The 23,058-nt window shown below is 44.2% G+C and overlaps 1 long non-coding RNA gene across 5 annotated transcripts in view; it reads left to right on the top strand.

Moving 5' to 3' along the window:
* Window positions 1-23,058, top strand: part of LOC135098865 (uncharacterized) — a 42,563-nt gene that overhangs the window by 3,018 nt on the left and 16,487 nt on the right. Inside the window, exon 1 of one of the 5 annotated variants that reach the window (XR_010267458.1) lies at window positions 20,591-20,605. The exons of the other annotated variants lie outside the window; for them this stretch is intronic. This is a non-coding gene — a long non-coding RNA (uncharacterized LOC135098865). Of the gene's footprint in view, window positions 1-20,590; window positions 20,606-23,058 lie in introns of those variants that run through there. 5 annotated transcript variants of the gene reach the window in all.

Here is a 23,058-nt window from a genome sequence, read left to right as displayed (position 1 = left end):
GTATTTTCAGAGGTCACAAAGATAATTAGCCTGGTCCTCATGGATCTTTTTTTCCACTGATGATGCTGAATATTTGTTAGATTATCAGCAAAATCATAAAAATCCCAACAACTTCCACTAGAGCTGTCACAACCAGTGGAAATAAGAAGACATGGAAACATTTTAGAATACAATTCACGAACTACGAAGAAAAATAAAAGAAATATAAGAGCGCCTAGATGCAGTACTTTATTTTCATCCCTTCCTTTTTTTTCTTGGTTTGTTTCGAGCTCGTGTTTTTGGGACAGACAATTGCGTCACGCACGGCTGAGGCTCGCACGGTGTCATCAAGGGGACACACGATATGGAATTTTCGGCAGTTTTTTTTTTTTTCACCTGCATGTTGTGGGAGCGTCTATATAGATTTCAAAGGGACACATAGGAAAAACAATGAAGAACGGAACAAAAACAAACTACTAGTCTTTAAGTGGTTTAGGGATTATAACAAGGGGGACGTAAACAAAATTCTTATGATCAATAATCAGGATATAACAAGAAATAACGGTTTCAGACTTGAAAAATTTAGGTTCAAGAAAGAGATAGGAAGGAATTAGTTCTGAAATAGAGTGGTATATGAATGGAACAACCTCAATAATCAGGCTTGTAGTGTTGAGTCAATAGGGAGCTTTAAAAGAAGATTAGACAAATTTATGGATCGGGATGATAGGTAGAGATAGGTAGGTGTATTTCATACAGGGGCTGCCATGTGTAGGCCTGATGGCTTCTTGCAGCTTCCCTTATTATCTCATGTTTTCATGGAAGAACACTGAGAAGAAGAAAAAAGAAAAAAGCACCAGCAGATATATTAAACATTGTGCAGCAAATAACATTCTCTCTCTCTCTCTCTCTCTCTCTCTCTCTCTCTCTCTCTCTCTCTCTCTCTCTCTCTCTCTCTCTCTCTCTCTCTCTCTCTCTCTCTCTCAGCATTATTATTTTTTCTATTTGCATCAATGTCAATTTTATGTCACTAACGAGTTAAACATTTCACCACAAGACAAACAAACGGACACACACACACACACACACTCACACACACACACACACACACACACACACACACACACACACACACACACACACACACACACACACACACACATGTAGATGGCCACCATGAGATCTATCCTTCTTCCTTAATTGTCTTTCCACTCCCACCTGTTACGCTGAAGCTTTTTAAGAAATTACACACTACTGTTTATTACTTTTATCTTCGGGTTGATGCGAGCCCCAGCGGGGAGTGGAGTCTCCTTGTTACTGCTTGGCATACTACTACTAGTTATTACTTGAGGCAGGCAGGCAGGTGGGTCGGGGGGGGAACAGATGGATGGGTAGCCAGGTAGATAGGTAGATAAAATAGATAGATAAATAGATGGATAGAAAGATAGATAGATAGATAGGTATATAGATAGATGGATAGACAGATTGATAAATAGATAGATAAATAGACAGATTGGTAGATAGATAGACAGATAAACAGATGATTTGATACATAAACATGCTGAATGAAAGAATCTATGAGTTTGACAAAAGGAGGCACGGTTTCAGAGAGAGAGAGAGAGAGAGAGAGAGAGAGAGAGAGAGAGAGAGAGAGAGAGTCATGGAGATGAGACGTAAATACAGAGACAGACAGACAGACAGACAAAAAAGAGACAGATAGGCAGACAGACAGACAAGAGACATACCCTAACATGAATAATACTAACCCTCTTGGCTGTCTGAATACTCCGAGGTCCAGCGGCCACTGTGTCTCTCCTTAGCCTGAGCAGCAAGACACGCTGGAGGCGGCTCAGGGGATCTTTCATTAGCTATTATAATCCACGTCTTTCCCGTCGAGCGAGTACTTAATGGGATGAAAGAAGCTGGAGAGAGAGAGAGAGAGAGAGAGAGAGAGAGAGAGAGAGAGAGAGAGAGAGAGAGAGAGAGAGTTGGTATATTCCCTTTCTTATATTATACGTTCACCGTCCCTGTGTGTGTGTGTGTGTGTGTGTGTGTGTGTGTGTGTGTGTGGAGAGAGAGAGAGAGAGAGAGAGAGAGAGAGAGAGAGAGAGAGAGAGAGAGAGAGAGAGAGAGAGAGAGAGAGAGAGAGAGACAACATTTTAGGAAAAAAATTGCTAACAGATTAACATTTGGCGTTAAAAAACAATAGTTAACTTACCTTATCCTCATCCCCATCCCTCTCTCTCTCTCTCTCTCTCTCTCTCTCTCTCTCTCTCTCTCTCTCTCTCTCTCTCTCTCTCTCTCTCTCTCTCTCTCGGGTGGACTGATTGTTTTCGATTTTTTTAGTCTGAACGTTTTCGACAGACTAACATTTTTAAGAATGAATATTTTCGACAATGATTTGGCAACTTAGACTGATTATTTTCGATGGTTCTGCAATATATTTTTCAATCATGATTATTTTCGACACATTAAAAACATTGGTTGGAATGTTTTCGAAACTAAATAAACTTCACTATGAATGTTTCCGACAGTAAAAAAATATTGAACTGAATGTTTTCGACACTAAAAAAAATATTGAACTGAATGTTTTCGACACTAAAAAATGGTAAATTCTGAATGTTTTCGACACTGGATAAAATGAACTGTCACATCACGTCACGTTTAGACTTAAACAAAAGACTATAAAAACTAACCTAACCTAACCTAAACTAACCTAACCTAACCTAACCTAACCTAACAAGATAATAATCAAAGAAGGTCTAAAATGGCTGAATGAAGTGTCGAAAATATTCCAAAAAATATTGATTTAGGTCAATGATGTGTCGAAAATAATCCAAACTGTAAATAGCTAGGTAATTGTTGTGTCGAAAATAATCCAAAACGGACACTAAATGTGTAAGAGTTGTGTCGAAAACAGTCCAAAAAAACATAAAATGGGTTGTCGAAAATAATACTTCTTGGCAAGAATCGAAAACATTCAGTTTAGATTACTTTTGTAGAAAATCGAAAACATTCAGACTAAAAAAATCGAAAATAATCAGCGACCTTTCTCTCTCTCTCTCTCTCTCTCTCTCTCTCTCTCTCTCTCTCGTTCCATAATAACATTAATATCAGAGGAGTGCTCGAGTGGCATGTCCCGCGGCGCTCCTTCCTCCCTTCAACTGATGCACCAATGTTATTCTGCCGCCTGTGCATGTGTGTGTATGTGTGATGGACACACAATCACAGGTGCCGGCAATGAAGGGGGCCAGGCTCCATAACGCCACAGCGGCTCGTCCCTGAGTCCTCCCAGCGCGGCGTGTCAAAACAGGCGTGGTCACGTGGGGTGCAATTTTGCCCTTCCTTTGACACCAGTGTTATCAGGACCCTGTGAAGGCCCACCACCTCATCAACATTTCCACATTTCCAGCATGCGCCCATTTTTACCTGTTCCTTTCCTCACATCAAGGCGGGAATACTCAGCCAGCGTGGCGGAGCAGATAGTACCTCTGCCAAAATTGTGGGTGGAATGGAGTGCAAGGCTTCTGCTATGGTCGCTTCAGTGGACGGCTGCGTTGCCGGTGGTATTGAGAAATCATGGGGATATTGGTGTAATGGTGATGTATTTGTTGTCTCCTAATGTGTAGCATTCTGTAATATATTATATAATGCTATAAGGGTTTTGTTTATGCTGCATGAGTGGACCGCAAGAGTTGTTTGGTGGCTTTAAGTAGTTGTGGAAATATTGGTCTAGGGTGATGTATCTGTTATCCCTTTATGTATAGGAGTTTTGTCACGCCACATTAATGGGCCGCTGCGATTGTGTTGTGTGTTCAAGGGGTTATGAAGGTAATAGTCTGAGGGTAACACCTTTGCTATTATATAGTCCTTCATGTGTACAAATCAGCTATATTATGCTGTTAACGTTTTGATCTTTGAAATATGAATTGTTTTGCAAGGGGAGGCTTACACCAGCTGTTCCCATCTGTACAGTGACATACTGAGGCGAGGCGGATCAGGGCAGAGGCAAGACCAAAACATCACGATACATTAAGGTGGATAACACGGGATTATGCGAGGTTACATGGAATAATCTATATTACTAGGAGAGCTGGGTTTATCTGCTTCACGTTTTCACAGCAATGAGACCTAATTTGCGGACAAAAGCAACACCACTCAGCGCAGAATGGTTGATAATCCACGAGATAATCAAGGGAACTTCAAATATTCCCGCTCTATGAAAAGTTATCGGCAGATAATTCTATTTGAAGAGGAAGCTTATTATGAAATATCAATTAAAAGTTACTCTTTCGTTATTGTTATGTAAGAAAACACGCTTAAAATACCTCCATGTATAATGTTCATAGAACCCGTGCCCGTGCGTCAATTAGGGCAAGAGTAGATTGACGAGATTGAGAGTGGCTGGTGTGCAGAGGAGAGACCTGGGGAGGAGGGTGCTGGTTATAAACCAACTAAGCTGAGGGAAGACCAAAGAGAAATTTATTGGATGCACTGAAGGAAGACAAGCGGATGATGAATATAACTGAAGACGCAACAGACAGAGTAAGATGGAGACGAATAATTCGCTGTGACCACACCTAACGGGAGTAACCCAAAGTATAATAGTTAATAGAATTTACATCGCGCCTTCCATATCAATAGTTCATGCTTAATTGAAACAGTAAATCAAACCATATCATACAGGTCTGTTAATGTTTGTTCCTCCCTCATGTTAATTTTTATAGTACAGCGATGTATGGCAATGTACGCAGCTATATTTGCAAGCTTTCCTGTGTTATCGGGAGCTTTGTTGCGCCTTCCTGATTGCATTCCTGTAGTATCGACTCTTCTATCTTTCCTTCTTTGAGTGCGGTGCTCTTCCCGGCCTTTGTGTCGCCTTGCCGTGTGCTCCTGTATGTTGGCGGGCCCAGCGGGAGGGGAGGCTCGGCGGGCTCCCGTGTACTCTGCGGTAAGGGTAAAGTGCAGGACGAGAGTGATACGGGGAGTGTCTGCGAAATTATCGATGCGCCACATTGTCTTGCTTTCTTTCATGCTTGGGTGAGGTGCGCGCTGTTCTCTCTCTCTCTCTCTCTCTCTCTCTCTCTCTCTCTCTCTCTCTCTCTCTCTCTCTCTCTCTTGTTGTTGTTGTTGTTGTTGTTGTTGTTGTTGTTGTTGTTTATGTTGTTTATGTTGTTTATGTTGTTGTTGTTGTTGTTGTTGTTGTTATTGTTGTTGTTGTTGTTGTTGTTGTTGCTAGTAACTTCCGGAGAATCTTTTACTTACTTCTCTGCCAAAATATCTTTCAGTAACGTCAAGTTCTTTGAAACACACACACACACACACACACACACACACACACACACACACACACACACACACACACACACACACTAGGGAAAAATCCAGCTCGAGCCCCTTAAGACGCTGCCGCGCTAACAGGATAACAGGCGGTATTGGATCTTACATGAAAGCGACTCAGCGAAGGGAGGGAGAATGTGTGTGCGTACAATCAGACTTCCGAGGCAAAGGAACCGCGTAGTTTTCCATGCATCCAAGAACTGAATACATGGAGGAGAGAGCGAAATCAAAATGAGATGAAAAGAAATAAGGTATTCTCAGATTCCGTCTATCAAATCGAGGAATAAAAGGGGTTGAGGAATGAAATGCAGACTGCTCTATTTGGCCAGGAGTGATATAAAGTCGTGGTGGTGGTGGCGGAGAGTAACAAGCGACGCACACACAGGACACTTCACACAGAAGGTGCAGCGTCGCGTGTTTCCAGAAAAGAAATCACGTAGCTTTGAAATTCCGTAGCAGTGCAGTTGTTAGAAAAGGCGAGGGGCGGTGCGAGGGGCTGTCAGGTGCTCGAGTGAAGCAGCTTTGGGCCGCAGCAAGAGAGGGTGAAGAGCGATGGAGGCAGGGTGCTGGGGACCCTCCCAGGCGAGACACACCTGGTGACCCTCGCATCTACATCACTCCGTTTTCAAGATTTACACAGATACACCCAGGCCAATAAAGGAAGGGAAAAGGCCAGCGAATTGCCGCCTCCTGTGTGCGAGGAGACAAAAGTGCCAGAGGGACTGTTAAGGGAGCTCGGCGAGAGTCAGAAGCAAGGCGAGGCGAGGCAGCATTTGCATGTTTTGGTGTCGTCATTCCAGCGTGCTGAGACGTTTAAAGTAGAAGTGCGCAGCGTCAGGAGCAAATCACGGCCTGTAATGACTGTGGCTCCTCATACGAAAAGAAAGAGGGGGACACAACAGGCAGACACTTGATAATGAAAATACAGAACATATAAAAGGACATAAATTCAAGAAGATAGGAGAATAGAAATTGAAAGACGGGTTATTTGGACGAAGGAAAGAAAACGAGCGAGTGGCGTTACAAAGGCGAACCTCCTGAACTACGAGTGAATCAAACTGTCCTGCTCCTACGAGGAGTCTCGGCGGGCCATCTAGACGTCGTTAAGGGTCACGCAGTAATGACCTTTCACATTCACACCAGAACAACTGTACAGCTTGGGTTTTTTGTATGAAAGGGCGCGTCTATGATTGTTCTTCATCCTTAGTAAATAAATGATACAAGGTCTTCACTATAACCTATGTTGGGAAGGAAAAGTAGAATGAAAAATGAAAATGTAGAAAAAAAATAAGAGAAAAAGGAAAGGAGGGAAATAATTCAAATAACAAAAGGAAAAGTAAGAAAATATTAACTTATATAAAGATACATGAAAAAAAGAAGAAGAAGAAGAAGGAAACTCTCTGCTGGAATGTAAAACTAACTGCTCAGAAGAGTTTTACCTCACGAAAGTAACATTAATCTCTCTCTCTCTCTCTCTCTCTCTCTCTCTCTCTCTCTCTCTCTCTCTCTCTCTCTCTCTCTCTCTCTCTCTCTCTCTCTCTCTGATAGGTCCAACCGTCGCGAACACCAGATTAAAAAAGTTGGCACTGCTCAATTTGAAACATTTCCTGAGCCATCTGTCGAACCTTCGTGGTGGTGACAACACCGCTCCGAACGCTGCCCGGGCTGTCTTCTTCTTCCTCTTCTTCCTCTTCTTCTTCTTCTTCTTCTTCTTCTTCTTCTTCTTCTTCTTCTTCTTCTCTCTCTCTCTCTCTCTCTCTCTCTCTCTCTCTCTCTCTCTCTCTCTCTCTCTCTCTCTCTCTCTCTCTCTCGGCAGTTCTGTAATCTCCTTTGACGATCTTAAATAGCTCTCTGGATTTTGTTGCTCTTTGGCTAAATTGAAGGAACTCAGCAGTGGCCCTTAGAGAGCAAAAGAAACTATTTTGGAGAGAGAGAGAGAGAGAGAGAGAGAGAGAGAGAGAGAGAGAGAGAGAGAGAGAGAGAGAGAGAGAGAGATTACATACCTTTCATATTCGCTGCAGAGTAGTTACAAAGATTAACTTAGTTTCTTCCTCTTTTTTCAACTGTAAGAGGGAGACTAGAAAAAAGTGAGTATTCAGCCGTTTGGGAAATCAGGGAGCAGTTTGCATCGATTTATCTTTCTCTCCTTTAATCATCAGCTACCTTAATAGAGACGAGAACCTGAAGAACTTTTTACTACGTGATGAACCAACCAGCTTTCTTCATTCCATCCTTCCCTCCTTCCCTACCTCATACCTTACTTTCCTCCTTCCTTCTTTCCTTCGTTCCTTCGTTCCTTCGTTCTTTCCTTTCTTCCATCCTTTCTCCATTCCTTCCCTACATCATGTTTTTACTTTTCTCCCCCTTTTATTTTATTTTCTTGTATGAAATATTGGAAACTGTCCCGCTAATTTACATGTTTCGAAGTCTCTCTCTCTCTCTCTCTCTCTCTCTCTCTCTCTCTCTCTCTCTCTCTCTCTCTCTCTCTCTCTCTCTCTCTCTCTCATACACAGCTGTATAATCACCCTGCCTTCATAATCTTGTTGGCACACTCGATCACTTCATTCCATCCTCGGCGCCAATCCACCACCACCACCACTATCACCGCCATCACCACTACCATCGCCACACACCACCAGCAGCTGAGCGAAATCCATCTCACCACTTAACTCTTTACTGATGATACACGTGGAATAATTATTGTGCTTCGTCCGCATATGTGAGGAGTATACGAGATCTAATACTACTTAGGTTACTTTAGCTTCAGGAGATCTAATACTGTTTATGTTAGTTTGGCTCATACTGTTTAGGTTGGATTTAAGATATCTAATACTATTTAGGTAGTTTGGTTTATGTTAGTTTGGCTTTAGAAGATCTAATACTGTTTAGGTTAGTCTGGCTTCAAATATCAACGCACTTATTGGTTATCTAGTGGTGAGGGACTGAGGTAACTGAGTGTACTGAGGCAGCGGGGCGTGCAGGCTGCTTGTGTTGTTACTGGCAGCCACAGATCACAATGTTAAGCTTCGGATTGGCATTCTAAGTTGTCTTGTTATTGGCAGGCTCAAAGGGCGACATGTATTTAGTTTGGCTGTTAAGAGATGGAAATACACTCTTTATTGTGTGTCGTGTAAGAGGGGGTTTAAGAGATACAGGTGATTAGTGTAGTTGTAATACAGTATAATGACAGAGTGATGCATAAATAAGCACACACTGATTTCTGTGTTGTTGTGTAACGACCGGTAGTAATTTGAAGCTGCTCACATTCACAATCCAAGCGTGTGACGAGACACTGCCAACACTTGTTGTCATTGTTACCTGTGTCGTTTTCATGTAACCCGTACTCTGAAACGCTTTAGGTTCTCATCAAGACTATTTTCAAAGGCTACAGAGATGAGAAGTCGGGTTTTGATTTTCTTTTCCTTTTTTTTTTTTTCCAGTGATGGTGTAGAATCCTTGTTAACCTGTCACCGGCACCATGAAACACACTTCGGAACCCGAATGCCTTCCACTAATACTGTTTAGGTTAGATTGAATTTAAGAGATCTAGTACTATTTAGGTTAGCTTGGTTTTGTTAGTTTGGCTTTAGAAGATCTAATACTGTTTAGGTTAGTTTGACGTCAAATATCAACGCACTCATTGGTCGAGTCGAGATAAGACGCAGAGACGTTTCAGAATATGATCCATGGTGCGTCTTTGTGTCTGCGGTGGAGCTCAAGATACAAGTAAGGACTCCAAAAAAGTAACCCGAACTTTCATTAATTAAGAGTTATGAGATTAGATTAATTAGACGAAGCTTCAAGGAAAAGTATGGCGAATGTTTGTATCACTGGTTCTCTTATCGTAACAGATAAGGTATCATCTGCTTGTTTGGCTTGTTTGATAATCACTAATATCAATTGCCGAGGAAGTGTCACGGAAAGCAATTGTTTTCCTTTAATAATTACGTGATAACTCCATTAGCGAATATTGCACAGCCGTGTTGTTCAAATATTCGCGCTGGGCTCATTATGCAAGCTGAAATGCATTTAATCGAGGTGGCATACGCAAGCTCATTTATTTCCGCTGTTTGTTGCTATCGCAAAGTAATTCGTCTTGGAATGTGCGGGAATGCATTCTAATTACTATGAAAGAGTTCTGGGTGTTGGTGGCTTGAAAATTGCATTAGCGGTATGTGTAGCATTTAGTGTGTGTCTGCTCTTTAGAGATTTCCTTATAGTTATGTATCTCCTTTTCCAGATTCTTTCCCTTTCGCTAAAGTCTGTATATTAGATCTCTTGTTTCCTCAGCTTCATTGTTTTCAAAGCCAAATAACAATCTTCCCACAATTTCACACTGACAAAATATTCTATGCAAGGTTTTTTTGACTTCATGCACTCTCTTCCCTCATCATTACATCCCCTGCCATCCATGATAGTGAAAGAAGTGAGTGTTTGGAGTTACAAAATGTTACAAAAACGCGACACCGCTGGTCACACACTGACGGGCCGCTGACCACTCCGCCAGCTCCGGCCACCGCTCGCTTGATATTGCACTGAAGGGACTCTGCTGCCACGCTTGTATAACTTTGTAATGTGGTTTTGTTATGAGGCAATACACGCAAGGGAGTCCCCTGCCACGCTTGTATAACTTTGTAATGCGGTTTTGTTATGAGGCAATACACGCACATTACTCTTGTGTGTGCGTGTGTGTGTGTTAGGGAGATAACAAACGAGCGGTGGGGGCGGGCTGTCACCGGGTCGCATATTACTGCTCTGCTTCACGGGGGTCTGGTTAGAGTATCATGGAACCTCTCCACCCCGTCCCACCGCCCCGCCCCGCCTCTCCTCTGCCCCGCTGCTTGTTCCGATGCGGCCCAGAATAGTGTCACAGCGAGGCGTCACACTCCATGTATTTATCTGACAAGCCAAATCTCATGTATGGTGCAACATAACTACACCATTATGAAACATTTAACGTGTCCCTGCGCAAGTTTTTACGCTTTATGTGTTTGCTTGTGTAACTCATTCAGCACTATTCAGTTTTCTATCTGTCTATATACCAGGCTGGCAATCCCACACGGGGTGGCCCAGACAAGACACCACACACTCGTACATACACCATTCACACTGTTGGTCCCATCGCCCCACTGTAAAATCATTACTGTTGGTCAGATGTCGACTAATTATGTTCCCCTTGAAAATAGCTCTTATGAGAGAGAACGTATCAAAATAGGATCCTTATAGCCTGAGAGACCCCTTCACTCTGGCTAAGCTGCGTAGGATGCGGTGGCTAAGAATGTATACAGACAAGGAGGCAATAAAATAATGCAATGGTAACAGTGATGAAGAATGTGATATTGGCACATAGATACTCGATTTCAAGGAACAATAGGCTTGACTGCAGTGCTGCGTTGGCTATTGTTTCCAGCTGTAATTCTTTAGCGTTACATTATGTGCAGTAATCCTGATTGTCCATCTAGGAAAAGGGACCTCTCTCTCTCTCTCTCTGCTGAGGGCTCCACTACGAAACTTGAAATCTGATAGACTGTCAGCAAATCATATGGAAGGTAACTGCAAAAACATTTTATTTCCAACCGTGACTGTACATCAATAAATCACTACTTCCGGCCGTGAGCGCACATTGATAAACTCACCACTTGTCTGTCTGCCTTTACCACTACTTCTGACCGTGACTGTACACCGGTTACAAAAATATGTTCCTCATCTGTCTGCTTTTATTACTTCTGACCATGACTTCTTCAATAAATCACTACTTCTGACTGTCACTGTATACATCATTAAGCTCACCATTCGTCTGCCTGTCCCGCTTCGCTTTCCCCATCAAGTAAGAGTAACACCGCAGTGCATCCTGGGCCACATGACGTCAATCCCTGCCACCCACGTATCCTATATAACCCTTACTTCCCCCTTGCCCTGCGTCATATCCCTAGGGGGGTCTTGAGGAAATCTTCTTCCCTCCGGAGAGTTTTGTATATTTAGATAATACGTCGTAATTTACAAACATCTGAAAAATAGAGTGACAAGTATTAGGGGCGGTCATGCAAGTCCCGCATTAGAATGTTTATATCTGGCTGGCTGACTGCCCAGAGTCTTCCTCCCCTTACAGAATGGTGGCCCTAGTAATGCGAGGAATAAACACGGATTCCATACACAGACCGGAGCGAGTCTCTCTCTCTCTCTCTCTCTCTCTCTCTCTCTCTCTCTCTCTCTCTGCTCTCAAATTTTCTTTCCATTGTATAGCTATGTATTTATTTACCTACCTACCCACCTACCCACCTACCTACCTACTTATCTATCTGTCTATCTATCTATCTGTATCTATTTGTGAGTGTGTCAGTCAATGAGTCGATCACTCAACTCATGCGATCAAGCAATCAAACATTGTATCTATCTGTCTATCTATCTGTGTGTGTGTGTGTGTGTGTGTGTGTGTGTGTGTGTGTGTGTGTGTGTGTTTCGGTATATTTCCATGCACACGCACCACAATTGGCCATAATGTCACTTGGGTTAAGGAAACACATCAGTAACCCAAAAATAAGCCGCGTGTCCCACTCCAGAGAAGAGAGACAGAGAGAGAGAGAGAGAGAGAGAGAGAGAGAGAGAGAGAGAGAGAGAGAGAGAGAGAGAGAGAGAGACGGAGAGAGAGAGAGAGAGAGAAATAATATGAAATAACCACAGTAACCATCAACATCTAACTTCCTCCTCCTCCTCCTCCTCCTTCTCATCCTCCTCCTCCTCCTCCTCCTCCTTCTCCTCCTCCTCCTCCTCCTCCTCCTCCTCCTCCTCCTCCACAAACAATAAGTACCAGCAGCTCATTGACAAAGCCGCGTTTCTCTCCCGAAGTGCCGAGTGCTGTATCTGCAAACCACTTTGAGGCGAAGGGAGTTTTCCCCGTGGTGATATAAATGGAACTTTTCAGGCCGTTCTCCTCCGCGATGGTTTTATTTAGCTTAACACTGAAATTCCATGCGTGGGTGAATGTTAATGTATGTATGTATGTTTGTTTGTATATGTGTGTGTGTTTGTGTGTGTGTGTTTCGTGTGTACGTAGATATATGAATGTGTGTGTGTGTGTGTGTGTGTGTGTGTGTGTGTGTGTGTGTGATTCTAGGTAATTTCGTCTGTCTTCATCTCTTTCTTTGTTCTTCTTTGGTCTGTGTGTTTATCTGCCTCTCTCTCTCTCTCTCTCTCTCTCTCTCTCTCTCTCTCTCTCTCTCTCTCTCTCTCTCTCTCTCTCTCTCTCTCTCTCTCTCTCACCATCTATCTACGTAGGTACCCATCGCATCGCATCAATCTCTCAGTGTATAATCCAGCCAAGGGACCCCGCCGCCAACGAAGGAGGGACGAGACGATAAGATTAATTACAAGTGCGTCCCTGCCCTCCTTCCTTCTTCCTTGCCTCGGCCTGGTATGTGAAACTCCAGAGCGTCAAACTGTCCTTCACCTCCTGTCGCCCTCCCAGTAATCTTCGTTCAGCTCACTGTTTAGGTTATTTGAGCTTATTTTCTCATTTCCTTCCGTTCCGTTGCTTCTTGGAGTCTTGTTTCGAAGTACTCAGATGCGAATGATTGAACTTCTCACCTCGTGAAGGCGTTTGAGGTGTTATAAGCAGGAACACTTGAAGCACTTTCTCATAAGGATGACTTTTTCTAAACTGGTTCAGAGTGGAAGGAGGGAAATCTGCTTGATAATACCTAATCTAATCTAATGTAACCTGATTTTAAACTCTTACCCTCACATTCTTATATATCTATTTACTAACTTATTTATTTACTTATTTATTCATTTATCTATTTACTTATATATTTTGTGCTCTTCACCAGACTAACTGATAAAAAAAAAATCCCTACTTCTCGTCATATTTTTCACACCTATCTAGACTTCTTAACACTCACGTAAAAAATAATAACAAAAACTCCTACTGCCATCTCCATCCAACTCCAGTGTTCGCTACGTGACTCTCCTTTATGGGACGCGAGGCCACGACTTTTAGGGGTTTTCTTGAGGTTTATAATGTATAGTGCATGTATTTTGTCCTTTTGTCCCGCCCCATTAGTGTTACCGCTATAGAAAAGAAGTAAGAAGGAGGAGGAAGAGGAAGAGAACGAGGAGGAGGAGGAGGGAGAGGAGGAGGAAGAGGAGGAGGAGGGAGAGGTGGAGTTACAAGAGGAGAAGGAAGAGAAGAAAGAGGAAGACGAGGAGGAGGAGGAGGAGGAGGAGGAGGAGAAGGAGGAAGAGGAAGAGAAGGAGGAGAAGCAAGAAGAGGGAGATGTGGAATAACAAGAGAAGAAGGAAGAGGAGAAAGAGGAAGAGGGGGAAGAGGGGGAGGAGAAGGAAAAAGAGGAGGAGGAGAAGGAGGAGGAGGAGGAGGAGGAGGAGGAGGAGGAGGAGAAGGAGGAGGAAGAGAAAGGAAGGAAAAGCATGACAAGGAGGAGGAAGAGGAGGAGGAGAAGGAGAAAGGAAGGAGTAGCGAGTGAAGGAGAAGGATGAGTGGGAGGAGCATGACGAGTAGGAAGAGGAGGAGGAGGAGGAGGAGGAGGAGGAGGATGGGAAACGGCCTTTTTTTCTAGTCACTGAACATCATTATAAGACTGGTGAATAGAAATGATTTTTTTTTTTTTTTCCCATACACTGAACTATTTTTTCCTCTGCGAACTCCGTAGATAACCTTTGCCCTTGACTGGAGCACCGGGACCTCAGCTGATAGATAAGAACATAAGAGCATAAGAAAATAAGGGAAGCTGCAAGAAGCCATCAGGCCTACACGTGGCAGTCCCTCTATGAAACATTTCTATTTCATACAGATCTTTTGTTCGGGTCTTGATTTCCTCGTGAAGTGATTCTTACAGTGGTGGCTTATGTGATGACAGTAGTAGTAGTAGTAGTAGTAGTAGTAGTAGTACATAGTACTAGTAGTAGTAGTAGTAGTAGTTATTATTATTATTGTTTAGGTCTTCATGGATGTTTTTCCTATTAATCATACGAAATTCTTGCTAAACTATAAGTAGAATCATAAAAACACCATTGAAAACCACAGTATCTTTTCTATCGCTCTGAAGTTACCAGTAGTCGCTATGAGGCGGCGAAACGTGTGGGAATACAGGACTCAGTGATCTACCGTGCCCGCTACATGAATAATTATCGAGTGTATCGTGTATTCATGCCACCGCCGCCCAAGTGACCCGAGGGACCCGCCCACACACCCTTACGCCTACCCTGATCCGCCTGACTCGGGGGGGCGGGTATGTGTGTATTGCTTTCTATATTTAGCTTTCGTCCTCTGCACCACATCACCCGTGCACTTTTTTTTAACGTTCTTAGCCTGAATTGTCGGAAGGCAGTCGTGGTAAAACTATCCTTTCGCGAACAGATCTTTAGAAACTTATTTACGTACTAAGCTCTCTTAAATATTTTTGTAGTCTGAAAAAAGCTAAGATTAACTTCCTTCACGCAAACTATTTTTACACAGTTTTAGAGGTTAGTGAAGAATGCCCATGGTAGTCAAAGGGTTGAATTTGTGGAGTCTTAGTTAATCGGTTCCCTCCCGCAATGGCGCAGGTAGATTTTTCAAGTGACACTTTTGTAAAGGCTCATGCCGCCTTCCAGAGCTCCCGATGCCGTCGCCGTCGAAGATTAAATTGATAGGAAGCATGTGAGTGTTCTTCGGCCATTCGGTAATAGCTTCTTAAAAAATTACCAGCGTTATTGCTGTTTTCATTGATAAAAAGAGACCCATGAGAACCCAATTACGATTATAGCCTTTGAAATCAGTCGTAACGAGAGTTTTCAAGGCAGCTTTTATGATTCTAGTGGCAGATTAACAAGGATACTGCATCATTGATAGGGGAAAGACTAGTGAGAACCATAACAATGCTTGTGGCCTTTGCAATTAGCCGTAATGAGAGTTTTTAAGTAAGCTTTTTATGATTCTAGCGATGGATTAACAAGAAGGAGAGCTCAAACTACTTCGTGACACTGGGCTAAGACCCATGTACTCGTACAGTAAATGCGTATCAGTAAGGGCCGGGAGGAGGCCCGGGCCACGCGCTACCCCGGTGTGGAATGTGATAAAAGCATCCCCTTGTGCCTGGAAACAATGGCTATTCACAACACCTCCTCGGGAGAAGAATGTGTAACAATAAGGAGTTTAAATTTTAAGAGCAATCGTGGAGAGGGTGACAAAGGCGGGGCAGGGATACGGCTGCGGACTAAGTGGCAGCCTCCTCTGTGTCTGTCTGTCTGTCTTTCAGTCCGTCTGTGTGTGTGTGTGTGTGTGTTTGTGTGTGTGTGTGTGTGGTGTGGTGTGGTGTGTGTGTGTGTGTGTGTGTGTGTGTGTGTGTGTGGGTGGGTGGGTGTGGGTGGGTGGATGTGTCTACTGGTCATTTGTCACTGTCGTCCCTTTGTCTCTCTCTCTCTCTCTCTCTCTCTCTCTCTCTCTCTCTCTCTCTCCTCCCTCTCTCTCTCTCTCTCTCTCTCTCTGTCCTCTACCACTTTGCACTGACTACACACTTCACAAGCATCCTTCATCTTATTAGCGCTCCTTCAGTCCTTTGCAACGCACCCGCTGTTAAAAGGAAAAAGTACCTTAGCTGGCATGTTGTTAGAGTAGTCCCTGCTGCTTCGCCTGTCCTCACGCTTCCTTCCCTCTCACTCGTGCTATCATGCCTTCTGCCTCTTCGTCAGGAGGTGCAGTGCAGATGTCCTGTCGCCAGCCGTCGCTTCTCTGCCACAAGGGGTAGTGCACGCGGCGGGCGCTCATTAAGGGAAGCCCGAAATATGTGGGTTATTTAGGTGATGAACTGGGGGATGTGAGGCTTGTTTTGATGAGGGACAGAGTGGAGTGGAGCAGAGAAGGACAGAGAGGAGCAGAGTGGGACAGGGTGGAACAGATTGAAACAGAGTGGAACAGAGTATGTCATTGTGGGAGAAAGATGGACAGAAAGAAAGAATAATTTACAGTAATTTACATCTAAACCTGCCTTCTCGAAAACAATGGTTAATTTAGCGGTACCATATTTATCAACAACATAAGGAACTCCTTCAGCGCCTCCGTCAAGAGATTAGCTCCTGGTATCCGCAGATTTTCGACTTAATTCTTTTCACACAGCTGTTTCGTAATACAAAAACAATAATTTACATATATACCTGCCTCCTTGTAGAAATAAATGCTTAGTTTATCATCAATATAGGAAACTCCTTCAGCGCCTCCGTCAAGAGATTAGCTCCAGTGTATGCCTAGATTGCCTCACGCCCACGTAACCTGCAATGCCTGAGTACCGCGGGCCGCTCTCTCCCTCAGGTCAGGGAAAGGAACCATTGTAGCTGATCTCTCGAGGCCATTACCACCCTTCCCTGAGCTTCCTCATTCCTCTCTGCATTACTTCCATCTCTTCCCGCCCTGCCTCACGCCCTCCCACCCTCGTCCATCCTCCTCTTCTCTCCCTCGTTAATTCTTCTCGTTATTTCCTTCATCTGTTTTCTATCTGTTGTAAGTGTATCTTCTCCTCCCGGCCTATCTCACGTCTCTCTCTCTCTCTTCCTACTCCTCCTGCCATGCTCCACCCTTCCCCCCTTCCCCCTTCTCTCTCTCTCTCTCTCTCTCTCTCTCTCTCTCTCTCTCTCTCTCTCTCTCTCTCTCTCTCCTCTCCTTGTTCTTTTCCCTTCTATTTCCTTCTGCAGTGTACACTTGCAACAACCTCTCGCTCATTCTTGTTTTCCGCTTCTATTCCTCCTCCCGTGGTTGAGTAGTATATAGAATATCTTACAACATTTTCACTGCTTTGGTTGTCCTTAACCCTTCAGGGGACTGTAAAAGATATGTTTGCAGAGACACTGAAAAAAAAAGGAGAAAATAAATTTTGTTCTTTCTAGGGTAAATAAATATTTAAATCAAGTGCGTAAAAAAGCTGTAGGTGAGCATTGCAGCATTGTAGGAAGCACTGTGTCTAGCAACGAATGGGTTAAGGTCTCTTTCATCTGGTGGTGAAAATGCTACACTGAAATAAGATGCTACTCTCGACACATCAGACTCCTTTCCCTTGCAGCTCCTCGCCTGATTGTGACGATTTAAAGCATCTCTCCATTCCCTCCTATCATTATTGTGCATTACGGTATTAGTGGAACCAGTGTGCTGTGCGACTTTCGAGCTTACAGTGGTTAATTAGCGAAGCAGCTTATGTATAGTGACGAGGCTTCCTGACGCCCACCACGGCTGCGTTATGTGTAGGTTTCATAAGGACATAAGAAAATGAAGGAAACTGCAAGAAGCCATTAGGCCTACACGTTGTAGTCCCTGTCCCAAACATGCTTACCTATATCCATCTATCGTTCCCATCCATAAATTTGTATATTATTAAAAAAAAGGAACTCGATCTTCTAGTTATTAGTTTCTTTCCCCTTCCTCACCCCCCCCGCTCTCTCTCTCTCTCTCTCTCTCTCTCTCTCTCTCTCTCTCTCTCTCTCTCTCTCCTGGACATATATTTAGGCATTTTGCTGCTGTGACTTTTGATTTCACGAGAATGTCTTCAGTGGAGGAAGGAAGAATGTAATGGAGCAGGTCATATTATTGCCGCCGTGTGTGTGTGTGTGTGTGTGTGTGTGTGTGTGTGTGTCGGCGCGCTGTGGTTATCACATATTTTTGCATTTGAAGTAAAAGTATATTATAAACGAGGAGAGGCGAGTTGACGCAGCGAATAAAATAAGGTGATTTATGGGCCCAGGTAGCGGCGCCACCTCCCTGTCCCCCTCTCTCCTTCCCTCCCTGCTGCAGGTGTGTGTGTGTGTGTGTGTGTTTTGAGACGAAAGAAGAAAGATAAGATGATTTCATATGTAGATAGATAGATAAATAGATAGATAGATAGGTAGATGAATAAACAGGTAGACTGAAATACAGAGATGCATACAGATATATGAACTGCAAACAGACGAATAGACAGACATGTAGCTCGAAACACCAGATAAATACAATTATGAAAATCACAGATAGATCAATAGGAGATAAAAAACAAACAAACAGACGAATAGAAACAAAGAAGCTGATCCAAATATACGAATACAGACACAGATAAACAATTAGATCCAAGTAAATACGAGAACAAGACAGTTACTAATAATTCCAAAGAGGTGACACTTCCCGCGCTGCCCTCACCCTCCTCCTGCCCTCCCCCGCCTGGCGTAGCTCGAGGGGCGCGGTGGAGCCAATATTCCGGCCCAGGGTAAGGAAGGGCGCATCCTATTCAGCGGTCGTTATTAACCCCTGCTGGCTAATTACTCGATCGGGCCGCAGCGGAAGGAGCCGAACGTGGTGGTGCCTCTCTCTCTCCCTCTCTCTCTCTGTCCCACCCTCCTGCACTCCCTTCACGCACCTACGCACCCACCCACCCACCCACACACACTCACACACACACACCTTCTCACGAGCCTTGATCACGAGGACTATTCAAGCATCAGATCCCCATGGTGTGTGTGTGTGTGTGTGTGTGTGTGATCGATGTAGGAAGCGATGCTTCATTCCCTCATATGAACCGCTTCTCATCTACTCCTGTGGTCCTCGTTACACACACACACATACACACCTTCCAGATCTCATACATTACACCACAGGTTTTTTCTTTTTTCTTTCACCTGTGTCTTCTCATCTTCTCGTCTCCTCGTCTTCTCGTCTTCTCGTCTCTCCATCTCCTCGTCTCCTCGTCTTCTCTTCTCCATGTCTTCTCGTCTTTCCATCTTCTCATTTCCTTGTTTTCTCTTGTCCCGGAGCGCGGTATATCTGACAAAGACAGGACAGCCAACATACAGGGTACACACACAGACACACGCCGTTCCCTGCTCACCGTCGTGACCTCAGCAAGGGCACGCAAATTAGAGCCATCGAGCAGGTCTGCTTACATTCTGGAGGCAGGGAAGGAATGTTACAAAAAGCCTGTAAATTGCAACCAGCCTGTAAAGAGGGGAGGCGGGAGTGTGTGTGTGGGAATAACACTTAATTTAGAGCCACGGAGGAGAGGAGGAGGTGCCTTGCTGAGCCTCCCTTAGACTTGGTGGAAGGATGGGAGGGAAGGAAAAAAACAAAGGAGGCCACTTTATCTCGATGTTATAGCCACGTATTTCTAAACCCTGAGTTTTCTCATAAGGGTTATTTTTCCAAAGGCTACAGAGATGATTAGTCAGATTCTCATGGGTGGCTCTCTCAATGACGATCTTTGTTAAATTATCACTAGAATCTTGAAAACACCTTTTAAAATAGTAATGACTTCCACTGTTACTGTTAAAGATAATTGAAATACCAAACCGTTTAACCATCGGACCTCAGTGCCAAGGAGATAAAAGGGAAACAAGAGGGCCACACCTGCCTCTGGAATAAAGTCAGGGCTGCCCCTCGCCCCCTGGGAGAATGAGACTGCCCCATGTCCTTGGCAGAGCAGAGACCAACGCTGTTACCCTGCCAGTGACCCGTCAGGCCAGGGGCGTGCCTCTGTCAGTGAGGAATCTCTCAGCGAGGCCTCTAACACAGTTACCGGTGCCACTTGTCGATCATTCTAGCAGAGCAACAATGTTTTTTTTTGGCCGTGGCAGTGACGCAAGGCAGGGAGGCGGTGAGGCAATGAGGCAATGAATGCATCACCCACCTTCACTCCACTTCAATTAAACCCGCACCTGACTGTATCCCGTATACCTGACTGTATCCCTTTTTCAAATTGCAGCGGCCATGAAATCTTTGCATTGTCATTCTCACACCCGTTTCTTATTACGACCACAAATCTCAGATACACATTCATACAGTCACGATTCAGAGCAAATGAAGCTTCGCCACTCAATTTCGATATGAACGCTCCTCAGTTTTGCCAGCTGAGGACACGCGAGCATGGTAACACTGCCACTGACCGATGCTAGAGCTCCCTGATTGGCCTCAGTGTTTCCGTTTTCTTTAAAATGTGATGCAGATAAATTATATCCTTCCGTCAAAATTTTATATATAAGACATCAGGTTATGAAGGTCAGAATAACCTAGTGTCTTATTACTAAATATAGATTTTGGTAAGAGCCAATTTGCTGCCCAAATAAAAAAAAAAACGGTAATACATGAACCAATCAGGGAGCGAGAGCATCCCTAGTGACAGTTACCAGGTGGCAGAATTAAAGGGCCGGAATCAGTAAGCACAGTGGCGTGCCGTGGACGTATGGGCGTGTGGCACAACTTCCGAGGCGAGGAGCGCTTGTCCCGCGGCTGGACCTGAGACTGAGGCGCGGTCTCATCGTCACAAGAGAACGTGATGAGGAGAATGAGGTGAGCGGCCCGTCAGATGCAAGTATTAGTGAATGCCTATAATTTTGACAATGTGTAACCAGTAGTGGTGGTGGTGGTGGTGTTGGTGGTGTGGTGGGTCAGGCGGGGTGCGTGGGCGGGATGTGTGGGGCCGGGATGTGGGGAGGGAGGGCAGGGTGCGGGTGACCGGGTGATGGGGGCGGATGATAAAACACATCAGGTGAGTGATCTCGTTTGTATTTGGTATGAGCGCGCGCACGCACGCACGCACGCACGCACGCACGCACACACACAGCATTACACAATCTACTAATTTTTGGTTGTGATAATTTTTGACCAGTCGTCCGGGCAGCTCCTCACTCCCTTCCCTCCTCAACAACCCCCAACCTCCTCTCCTCTTTCCGAGGCCTCCCTCCTTCCCAACCTCCACTCTCCTCTCCTCTCCTTGCTCTCCCTCCCCCATAGTCCATATCCTTCTCACCTCCATGCCTCTATTCTCTCCCTCCACCCCTCCCTATACCTCTCTTGTACTCCCGATCCTCTCTCTCTCTCTCTCTCTCTCTCTCTCTCTCTCTCTCTCTCTCTCTCTCTCTCTCTCTCTCTCTCTCTCTCTCTCTCTCTCTCTCCGCCTTTCATACGCTGCCCACACACTGTTTTTCTCGCCCTCCCTCCCTCCCTCCCTCCACCTGCAGACCATTCCTCTTTGCCCTTCCCTCTCCCCTCTCTCTGTTTCCCCCTCTCGCCCTTCCGATTTATCCTCTCTCCCAGCCTCCCCTCTCCCACCCTCTCCCCGGCCGATGAAACTTCGCTGCACTATAAAATATCGCAATTGGTTAACGATTTAACGCCGAAATCTGCTTATAAATTTGGGGTTAACAAATTTTGAAAAGCTCGCATTTGTATTTTTTTTTTTTTTTTTTTTTAGGATCTGGTGATAGTCATGTTGTGTGTGTGTGTGTGTGTGTGTGTGTGTGTGTGTGTGTGTGTACAGGTGTCCCATTCCTTAACACACACACACACACACACACACACACATACACACTAGTGATATCAATGGCCACTGTATGTCTTTGCCTTAGTCAATCGGCGGCCGTACATCTCCCTCCATCTTGAGTCGAGGAGAAAGAGGAGGAAGAGGAAGTGAAGATTCTTGGGTGAGAGGTGGCTTGACCTTAGCACTTCGAAGGCCAGGGGAAGGATCTCTTTCTCTCTCTCTCTCTCTCTCTCTCTCTCTCTCTCTCTCTCTCTCTCTCTCTCTCTCTCTCTCTCTCTCTCTCTCTCTCTCTCTCCTTTTTCTTCTTCTTCTTCTTCTTCTTCTTGTTTTTAACATTGGCAAGAGCTGTGATTGTAGATTTGAGTGTTGGCCTTTTCAAGCTCACTTAGACTCACTTCACTTGATGTGAAAAGCAACCTTCCTTTGTGTTCCTTGCTGTTTACCCCAGGTATTGAGATGATACAACTTAAAAGATGTATTCATATATTGTTTTATATATTCCTTTTATTTGAAATGACCTTATTCCGATTTGAAATTTTGAACAGTAATTGTTCGTACTCATGTTGACACGGAAAGACGCGCCTTATGCTTTGTGCTCCTTTCGGCACGTAAACCCCGACAAGCAGGATGTTGTGCATTCACTAATTCTTGGTGTTCCGAAGCCTTCCGCACGGCACTGCTCTCGCCGCGTTCGCTGTATTTAATTGTCGGTAGCACATTAAGCACTGTTTCTGTGAAGAAAATGCATATTTACTGTTGATATGATTGTCGTCGTTTTGCACAAATGTCATTTTGTTTGAAATGTTCTGGTTCAGGACACCACGCTGAGTAATGTGATATCAAGTGTTGAAATCATTCAGATCCCTCCATTGCACTTTGTTGATTTTTTTTGTGAAAATCATAAAGAGTTTGATGTGTAAAGATAATTCTTATCACATTGCAGTTGTAATATAACCTGTAATCCATTGCTTGGCTGAATCTTAGTGATCTTGCATCACTTTAAGCTCATAGTGCACTATTAAATTATCAGTGCTCTTTGACTATTTGTTTTTGATAATTGAAAAAGAAAATTTTATATTTGCAATCAGTTTTTTAAGTTGACCTAAGAAACAAACATTGATGCAATTTGGAGTCCATATGTTTAATTAAACATATTCTCAGTTTTCACAAAGTAATAATAAAAAAGAGTTATGTCTGTGTGTGTGATTAATGAAAGAAGCAGACCTGAAATTGTGTCTCTTCCTCGTGTAAGGTGTGCAGCGTACCCTTGAGGCCCCTGCCGGTGCGGAGAGAGAGAGAGAGAGAGAGAGAGAGAGAGAGAGAGAGAGAGAGAGAGAGAGAGATGCAACCGTATTCTAAGCTAAAGGTGTAGGATGTCCACCTGTTCTCCTTGTTCTGCCTGTCATGAAGTGTGTTGTGGTAGCACTGTAGCTCCCTCGTTGCAAGTGGCCTTCATTATTTACATTACACTTTGTTACAG

Source organism: Scylla paramamosain, unplaced genomic scaffold (assembly GCF_035594125.1).
Source record: "Scylla paramamosain isolate STU-SP2022 unplaced genomic scaffold, ASM3559412v1 Contig89, whole genome shotgun sequence".
NCBI classification, from domain to species: Eukaryota; Metazoa; Arthropoda; class Malacostraca; order Decapoda; family Portunidae; genus Scylla; species Scylla paramamosain.
This window is presented reverse-complemented; position numbering and strand designations above follow the sequence as displayed.